General features: G+C 38.1%; 1 long non-coding RNA gene across 1 annotated transcript in view; it reads right to left on the bottom strand.

Moving 5' to 3' along the window:
* Positions 1 to 1,253: 1,253 nt before the first annotated feature.
* Positions 1,254 to 10,322, bottom strand: part of LOC120536312 — a 12,223-nt gene continuing 3,154 nt past the window's right edge. The window contains exon 3 of the long non-coding RNA XR_005635104.1: positions 1,254 to 1,529. This is a non-coding gene — a long non-coding RNA (uncharacterized LOC120536312). The remainder of the gene's footprint in view (positions 1,530 to 10,322) is intronic.

Below are 10,322 nucleotides of genomic sequence, written 5' to 3'. Positions count from 1 at the left end.
TAAGGCGAACAGCGTTCAATGAAGTCGAGTAGGAGAGACCAATCATTTCTGGGTTTCCTTTCAAGCGATTTTAATTGTTTTTGAAAGCTCTTTGTTCGAAAGATCCTGCACATTGAATCGCTCTTTCTTTGTTGCAGAAATACACACAACGCGCACACACACACAAAAGACAAAACAAACAAAATTAACTTTTAAAAGTTGTTGAGTTTATCAAGGAGACCGAAAATCTGACAACACGATTATCCCATAGCAAATTTTAGGTCGGAGAAATTTAATCCAACCAATGAAATTCGTCCAGGTGGACATCACCACTTTGAAATAAATCCGATTATTAACTCAAATGAAGTGCGTACAGTATAAATCTGATTGTGAATATCGAGAAGTCCGCGCGTGCTCGGCTTCATTGTTATGGAGGGACACCCAGCTGTTAATCGAACTCACTCTTTGTTCACCAAGCAAGTCATAAACACGGGCCATTATGAACTGATGCACTCGATAAAAAAAAACAAAACAAAAAAAAAACACACACACAACAAAAACACCACACACAGAAAAAGTGCACATTTTAGTTAAACAAATAATCTGAATGTAAACCTGCACGAATGCAGATCTCGAGGTTCCTGTAAATCGCGTATTACACTTTTTTTTAATTTAACCTTATCTATCCCACCTTTCTGCTACCTGCAATGGATTGGAGGCAGAGCTCTTCACTGTCATCGAGGGCTGAACAGAACTTTTCATACACCTTGGCCCTGTGAACCCACCGATAGACGGAAAAACGGACGGCCAGCAGCTCACTTTGGATTACTATACCAACAGCAAGTGGGCTGCACGAGGGTATACCGAGTGGCAGATGGTACTAAATACACATCCTTGCCAACTGGGTCATATAGTGGGACGGATACATTTGAATAAATAAGGAAAGGCTTTATCACCATCCAATTTGCGCGAGTTCGCCTATTAATCAAATCTGTGCTCTCTATCTATCGCACGTAATAATCGGGAACAATCTGGTGAAAGAGATGCGACTCCTAAACATTGGCAAAGAAGGTATTTAGATCGATGTATATCACCATACAATGCAAAAAACACCATTCATTATTTTCATTCAGTTGCCAGTGCATTTAGTTTCATGCCTACTGTTCTACTTTGTCTTTAGCCTGCCTCACAGGATTCGAGGACATCATCATATCCACACCATAAGGGCACAGAAGCGCTAAGTAAAAGACAATCTCTGAATGCATAATCGATTCCAGTCCGTCGCCTTCTCAGAGGTTACGTAACAACACGCCTCGCGCTCCGTACTTAACAGTGGGGGACACTTTAAAAACTTACACGAAGCCTCCGTTCGATTTCTTAATCTGTTTGTATAGAATGTCCGACTCATTGAGCACATACCCGACAGAAGCGGCAGCCGCTGACCAGCTCTCTTCAGCACCGCCTCGGGTGGACAGCGCAATGCGTTCGGTCTGGGAGCCGCCCGACCAGCACCTTCTCTCATCACCTCCGCCACGTAACCACAGAGCCTCCTTTATAATAAAAGAAAAGAAAATGAAGAAAAGAAAGAAAAAGAGGAGGAAAGCAACGGTCACAAGCATCTGGAAATGGTGCAGCGTCCACCCCAGTGTGCCCGCCAATCCCGAGAGTCAGCCTGAGCAGGGATCCTTAGCAGAAGGCTTGGAGAAAATTAAATTGCACTTGAGGCCAAATTCTATTAGGGAATAGTTATTGTCTCCTGACAGGCCCTGTCCATTTAGGTAATTATGTAAAAGACACGACTGAATTTCTTAAACAAAAACATAAATTCTAATCCTTCACTTACATATTCATATTTTCAATTGTGTTTTATAGGATTCGCATTTTTTTTAAATAAAAATTACCCCCCCCACACACACACACACATACATACACATCAATGTGTGTTTAAATAAACAAACCGTTGCCTCTCTGAAATGAAAAGTTGAAATTTATAAGAATGTGTCCAAAATAAAAGAAAAGGAACATCAGCTTAATTACATAAGGAAAAAACGTACTGCAAGGGGCAAGCTAGTCTTTCTCTAATATTTAATCAAAGAAAAATGAGTCTGCCCCTAACAGTACATTTTATATTTAATCAAAAAGCAAAACACACTGTTAAAAAATAAATAAATAAAAAAAGGTATTAAAGTGGAGATTCAGGGCAATGCCATAAGGTAACCTTGGCTCCTAAAAGAACCACCAACATGAAGCTTATACAGTAAGAATTTATTTTTTTAGTCCCATAATGGGCTCCGTAAATATCCATAAACAGATAGCAGAATTTTAAATACTAACAGCTTCATCATTTTTAAAAGGGCTCAAAGTGTGTGCAATAGCAGTGGCTAAGTTCAGGTTGTCTTGATCTGTTGTATCCCGCTGTCCTCATGTTATAACAATCAAGTTTAATTCAATGGAAAGGTAGGTTAGCTTTTAAACACACAATAATATTACTAGTACAGATACACTAATATATGATGAGCAGAAATCAAGTATACATTCTTAAAAATAAAGGTGCAGAAGTGGTTCTTCAGAGAAATGCCAATGGTGGAGCCATTTTCATCTCCTTAAAAGACCCACCCGGGCTGCCCACCTCCAATCCTGAAGGGCCAACAGGGGCTGCAGGCTTTCATTCCAACCATTTTCTTAAGAGGTGACTAGTTTCTGCTACTAATTCACTTTTACCTTATTTGTAACTGACTTGCTATTTAAGATGCGGACCCCTTAATTGTTGTTTGTGTCTCCGTATTGCTAATTAAGAAAAAAAAGTGAGCCAACACAAGATCTGCTAACCTCTGTCCATCATACAACACCTGAAAAAAAAAAAAAAAAAAAAGGAGGTGAAGGTCTCAGTAACATTGATCTGCTCAGGTCCACAACACACTTTGATGGTTCTCTTGGGGGGAGGTTTTGGAGTGGTATGGGGGAAGAAAAATCGATTTTTTTTTTTTTGGAAACGGGAGCACCAGCAAACCATGGAGGTAAATGACAGGTTTAATTAACAATAAAAATTGTCTTCTAATTAAGATATTGGTTGGAGTGAAATGAGATAATGCCTATAATTTTATTTTTGTTTGGCTACCATTTACAAAAAAAAAAATAAAAAAAATCCAGAGGGCGGAGCCTTTAACAACACAGCAATTAAAACAAAGGGAATAGAAGTTAATTAACAGCAGAAATTGGTCGCCAATGTAGAAAGTGGCAGAAAGGAAAAGCAGCAGGCACTGCAGCCCTCCAGGATCGGAGTTGGACACCACTGATCCAGATGAAGGACCAGAAAGAACCTTTATTAATTTAAACCCATAACAGGGTCCATATTATCATGCATAGATGGTAACAGATTAGTCCAAAGCCAGCGTCTTCATGATTTTAAAATGATTTTGCTGGACACTATAACACAGGCTAGGTTTTCTTTTTGATCCTGCTAGGTCACCTACTATACATTTAAAGTTTTTTGTTTTGTCCACATATTAGAAACCTTTCAAAGGCCCAAAAGACTCGAAGAGCCCTTCACAGAATAAAATGGCCCTGTTAAGCAAAGGAGCTCTGAGGAACTACACGACCGCGTCCACCTAAACCTGCGTCCTTGACCCAATACCAACAAGGCTTTTCAAGGAAGTATCAGGCGTGCTAATTGATAATATTCTTGACATAGTTAATTCATCATTAGATACGGGGGTCTTCCCAGACTGTCTTAAGACTGCTGTAGTTAAACCCCTACTCAAGAAAAATAATCTTGACCCCTCTGCTTTTGAAAATTTTAGACCCATCTCTAACCTGCCCTTCTCAAGTAAAATTCTAGAGAAGGCCGTCATTATGCAGTTAAATGACCACCTCAATAAACCTGCTATTCTTGATAAATTTCAGTCAGGTTTTAGAACCAATCACAGCACAGAAACTGCACTCGTTAAAGTAGTAAATGACTTGTGGGTAAATGAAGACAGAGGCCATTTATCTGTTCTCATCCTCCTCGATCTGAGTGCTGCATTTGACACCATTGATCACAACATTCTTAGAAATCGCCTTAGTCAATGGGTGGGCCTCTCTGGCAGGGTCTTAAATTGGTTTGAATCCTACCTGACAGGGAGAAAATTCTTTGTTAGTTGTGGTGATTATACTTCAAAGACACGTGATATCCTATATGGTGGTCCACAAGGCTCTATCCTGGGTCCGCTGCTCTTCTCAATCTACATGCTTCCGTTAGGTCAGATTATCTCAGGTTACAACGTGAGCTACCACAGCTATGCTGACGACACACAGCTGTACTTATCAATAGCACCTGATGACCCCGACTCTCTCGATTCACTAACACAATGTCTTACTGGTATTTCTGAATGGATGAATAGTAATTTTCTCAAGCTAAATAAAGAGAAAACTGAAATTTTAGTGATTGGCAATAATGGATACAATGAGGTTATCAGAAATAAACTGGATACATTAGGATTAAAAGTCAAGGTGGAAGTAAAAAACTTAGGGGTGATTGTTGACTGTAATCCGAATTTTAAATCGCATATTCATCAGACCACTAGGACAGCATTTTTTCACTTAAGAAACATAAGTAAAGTTAGACCTCTTATATCACTAAAAGATGCGGAGAAATTAATTCACGCTTTTGTTTTCAGTCGACTAGATTACTGTAACGCACTCCTCTCAGGACCACCAAGAAAAGACATAAATCATTTGCAACGAGTGCAGAATGCAGCTGCTAGAATCCTAACTAGGAAAAGAAAATCTGAACACATCTCTCCAGTTTTGATGTCACTACACTGGTCACCTGTGTCTTTCAGAATTGACTTTAAAATTCTGCTTTTGGTTTATAAAGCCTTAAATAATCTGCTCCATCTTATATATCGGAGTGTCTGACATCTTATATTCCAAATCGTAACCTCAGATCTTCAAATGAGTGTCTGATTAGAATTCCAAGAACAAAACTTAAAAGAAGTGGTGAGGCGGGCGGCCTTCTGCTGTTATGCACCTAAAATCTGGAATAGCCTGCCAATAGAAATTCACCAGGCTGATACAGTAGAGCACTTTAAAACACGGCTGAAAACACATTACTTTAACATGGCCTTCTCATAACTTAATCCGATACTCTATATATTCAATTCATTATCATAACTATTCATGGTGGCTCTAAAATCCGTACTGACCCCTGCTCTCTCTTCTGTTTCTTTTTCCGTTTTTTTTGTGGTGGTGGCCTGTGCCACCATCACCTACTCAAAGCATCATGATACTCCAACAATGATGGACTAAAAGCCAGAAGTCTACGTGACCATCATCATCAAGTCCTTCTGTGAGAACCCTAAATCCAAAGAGGACTGTTTCATTTATGTGAGGTAGAATGCCCAGAGGGGGCTGGGTGGTCTCATGTTCTGGAATCCCTACAGATTTTATTTTTTTCTCCAGCCGTCTGGGTTTATTTTTTTTGTTTTTTCTGTCCACCCTGGCCATCGGACCTTACTCTTTTTCTATGTTAATTAATGTTGACTTATTTTATTTTCTAACTGTGTCTTTTATTCTTCATTATGTAAAGCACTTTGAGCTACATTTTTTGTATGAAAATGTGCTATATAAATAAATAATGTTGTTGTTGACCGACTCTGTCCGGTGCCATTTTGGGACCAGTGTTTGTTTAAGAGTGTTCCGAGATGAAGGTAAACTAAAAATGATTAACAACTGTGGAAAAATTCTAATGCTCTCATGTTAAAATGTTCAAAAAAAAATTTCCACTCTCCCCAAACTGTTAACGTTTTCAAAGCCCAAAGGACCAGTTTCATGAGCAAAGAACACTTCACAGAATGAATTGTGAAGCAATGGAGCTACACGGACCCACATGGCCCAGGACACAGCCATGTTGAGAATTTTAAGAGTATACGACGTGGGATCAGAAACAGGGATCACATCAGGGTATACTCAGGCCACTGGAGGTGCACTTTGTTATGCAAATTAAAGGCTCCAGTTGAAGCCAAACGTGGCTCTTCAGATCAACACCGTTGGGGAACCTTTACTTGTTTTCCTAAAATAAGAACAAACACATCTGTATGAAGGTTCCTGAGGGAATACTGCGATCAGTAGCATGTTCCATAAATAGCCAGAAATAAATGAGTAAAATATCAGTGGGTTCTTGATTTTGAAAGGATTCATTTTTCAAGCCATATTACAAGCTAAGTTCAGATTTCCCTGATCTGTTGTGTCCTGTTAGGTAGTCCCAGTGGCGTAGCGTGGGTGTCAGCTGCCCGGGGTGGAGGAAAATTTCGCCGCCCCCTTATTTAGGTATTTCAATTTAAAAGACTAAAATATACAGTAATTCTTTGCCGCCCCTACTACGCTATGCCACTGGGCCACTGTACACTAAAGATGCCACAGGGCAACCATTTTTGGTTTCCCAAAGAACCATCCACATGAAGGTTCCAGAAAGAGCCCATACTGTTTTAGATCTGTAGCAGGCTCAGTAAATTAACAGGAATAGATGGCAAGCAGATTTCTGAAATACCAATGGCTTCCGGATTTTAAAAGGAGAGTAAACGCAGGCTAAGTTCAGACTTTCCTAACCTGCTGTATCGTGCCAAGAAGCCTAATAAACATTAAAGAGGTTTGTTTTGTGCACATATTAGGGACCTTTTAGGATTAACTTCATATGCAAAGAACCCTCCTCACAATGAAGTGGTTCTTTGTCAAGTGCCATTTTAGAACTTGCATTTTTAGGAGGGCATGGGAGTTCAAGGTTTTCCAAGTTGTGCAGTTTTCCCATTTTCATAAAAGCTTGAAAGTGGTTGGTATTTAAACAGGAGGCAAGCTGCTTTCTCTCCACTTAACATCACACTGGGACAGAGTCAACCAAAATTAAATATTTTGCTGCTTGTTAATTTCACGTGGGTCACGGCAGCCATAGAGCACCGGCAAATCAAAAATGAGCTGAAATAATCTGCGTGATTAACATGGGTGGGACTGACCACCAACACTCAACCATCAAACGTCAGCAAGTCACTGGTGACCAGAACATATGCAGCAGTGGCAGAAATAAAGAGGCAATTGTTGGCTCTGGTGTAAAGTCCCATTTCATTTCTTAGGGAAAATAAAATAGTAACTTCATACATACATCCCTCCTATCGCACAATACAAATAGTAGGCATCAATGTAATGCTTACCAGGTCAAGATATAATATGACACAGAGGAAAGAAGAAAATCACCTAAAAACTCACGTTTAAAAATCAGATACTTTAAAATAAAAACATAGTGGGGGGAAAAAAAGGGGAGCTACCATACCCTACATTAAAAAGAAAATGGAAACTCAAATAACAAAGAAACAATCCAACTTACAGTTTGGCTGGCTTGAGCAGCACTTGGTTTGAAAAAGAAAACAAATGATAACAACATTAACAGCTGGCCTTGTTACATTATTCAAATGGGAAAAAAAGAACTAATGCGAGTATACAGATGCAGTGGAAAATGATACGCTATTTAAGGGAAAAGTCAGAAAAAATATTCACCCTACAAGACACAATTTGAAAAAACGAATCAGTATATTGTCAGCCAATATGTGGTGTACTGCAGCAAGCTTTGAATATCTCAAGCACGTCAAGCCAACACAGCATGTTTGATGCCTTGTTCTTTCTATTGTTTCTCCCACTGTTACTGTCTCATTTAGAGGGAAAGAAGGCTTGGAACAGGACTGATGGATGGAGCACTCAGGAAGAAAATGCTACCTGATTATCTGGGGGTGTGTGCCTTGTGTTAATGATAAAAGTGCTTTAAAAAATAAAATTAAACACTAAGAAGGGCAGACAGTTAAAATGGGCACTGTTATAACAGATAGATATGAAAGGCACTATATAACAGATAGACAGACGACATCAAACAGATTATATAGTAAAGGCATTATATAATAGATAGATATATAGCATAGTTGGCAGGATTGAGAAAGGAACTACATAATACATATATAGGAAAAACACTAAGATAGATAGATTAAAGGAACTATATAATAGATAGAGGACATTCATACAGATTATATACTGTAGTAAATGCTCTATATGATAGATATAGGATGTCAGCTTCCTTCTTTTGGCAAATAGTGTTTTTTACAGAAGCTCAATAATAGATACACATAAATAAAATATGACAAACAACTCCCTTTCAAGTACACTCCAGAATGACCTATATGAAAGAAAAGTAAAAAGAAAGAAAAAGTTTTGACTTGGCTGAAGATATTAAAGAGCAGTCAAAATGAGGCATTATAGACCTGTAGGTGAATTGCTGTTGGAATACAGGAGCCTAAGATTTGGATAAAGCAGGTTTGAGAATGTTACAAAAACAAAATTGTTATTGGCTTATACCAGAGAACACTTTAAAATATTTTTATGCCTTTTTGCAATAAATTGCTTTTATTATCCATACACAGGTAGACACTGATTAATATTACCTCAGTCATAGCTGGGTAATTATTAATATACAGTACACATAATAGCCAGATCTTCTAATTAAAAAATACCATACATTTTCCAGTTCTTTGGTTAACTATACAATATTTAATTCAGTTTATTTCTGTTTAGCGGCCTTAACCGAGTGCAGTCTCAGAACACTGTAACAAGTTCATAGATAAATGAGTTATAAACTGTACAAAATGACTAATTAAATAATGGGTACACATAAAGACACAGATTTGTTTAAACAAACAGGAAAACAAAGACATTCAAACCAGACTAACATAAATGGATCCCAACAATACCTGCCCATTAATTGTTGAACTATGACAATATCATCATTAAAGGCATGAATTAGAGAATGATTATAAAAAGAACATTTACTCAAATTGCACAATTCTATATACAATGTGTAGCTCAGAGTTCTTTGCAAGTTTAAAAAAAAATATGAATAATAAAAAAAGGTTATCTGAGTAATACTCTATAGCAAAACCACTAATGTTAAAGCAGCCCTTAAATTGAATACCTGTAGACAGAAAGAATGGACCCATTATATGTGTGTGTGTGTATTATATACACACACACACACACACACTTGAAGCGTTTACACTGGTGATTTTGCAGTGTATTTTTTTTTTTTATTTGTTTGATTGCTTGCTTACCTGCTAAATTTTCTCATGAGGTGTGTCAGTTATACTATAAAACAGATAACCAAACTATTAGTCTAATTTAAATAAATTTAAATATATCATTTTTAATTACAGAGGTTAAACTCCCTTCCTCTCTATTAAACGGCTTTGTGTTACAAGTTGATGATCTAAATGAACTCCATTAGTAATATGATCCATTTTGTTTAACATACTGAGAAGCAGATAACCTGAACCGTGTAGGCCAACTGCAGTGCTACTGATGAGATGTACACAACAGCCTTTTAATCTGAATTGATTTTCAGAAGTGCCGGTCTGGTGAGGTTCAGTTCCTCTGTCTATCAAGTGCTCCATTAATGTAGTAAACATGGCAGGAGCAGAGCTCAGGATAAGGCAACTCCCTCGGTCCACATTGATAAAGAGGGGCACTGAAGAGTTAAGTTTAAGATGCCCAGAGCCACACAGACATTGACACATACAAAAATAGACTTGAGCACAACGTGCTGACATACTGGCAGATGACGAGACGTCGCCCGCAACGCACAAGACGAATTCTGCATACTAGTGGGACCTGCGAGACGTCCACTGAATTTGATTAAGTCACTTCTGTGCAATGTGATGACATCATGTCGGCGCATGGGAAGAGTTTGCCCACATTCATGTTTTAGACAGATATCTCGGAGGAAGGCAGTTTCACCCACAGGTTTGTGACTGAAAACTTCAAATAAAGGCTGCCACTTTTTTCTCTTTTGCTTAGAGATGCTTGGTATCTTCCCGGTATAAAAATATTTAATAAGTGAACCTTCTGAAATGTTTACACTTTGAAGTCTGGTGTACGGTTAATATTTCCAAAACAAGGATATTTGTTTAAAGTATTTTAGATATGTCTCTATAGCTCCCTGTGAAAATTGCAGTTTTTTTTTGTGATGTAAAAAATTAAGATAAATGCTGTCATTACCCTTTCCACCTTTATTGTGAAATTGCAGCCTATTCAAAGAAGGGGAAAACAAAACAGAAACTGTTTATAAAAAAAAAAAATCTTATAAAACCCTGTTTGCAGAAGTGTGCACAGCCCTTAAACACTTTGTTGAATAACCTTTTTATTTCATTACAGCAGTCAGTCTGTCTGGGTAAGAATCTATCATCTTGGCACATCCTAACTTGGTCAGACTTTTCCACTCTTCCTTGCAAAACGTGTTTTAGGTGTGTCACAATGCAAAGGCATCTCCCGTGCAC

The sequence above is a fragment of the Polypterus senegalus genome, chromosome 10 (assembly GCF_016835505.1).
Source record: "Polypterus senegalus isolate Bchr_013 chromosome 10, ASM1683550v1, whole genome shotgun sequence".
NCBI lineage: Eukaryota > Metazoa > Chordata > Cladistia > Polypteriformes > Polypteridae > Polypterus > Polypterus senegalus.
This window is presented reverse-complemented; position numbering and strand designations above follow the sequence as displayed.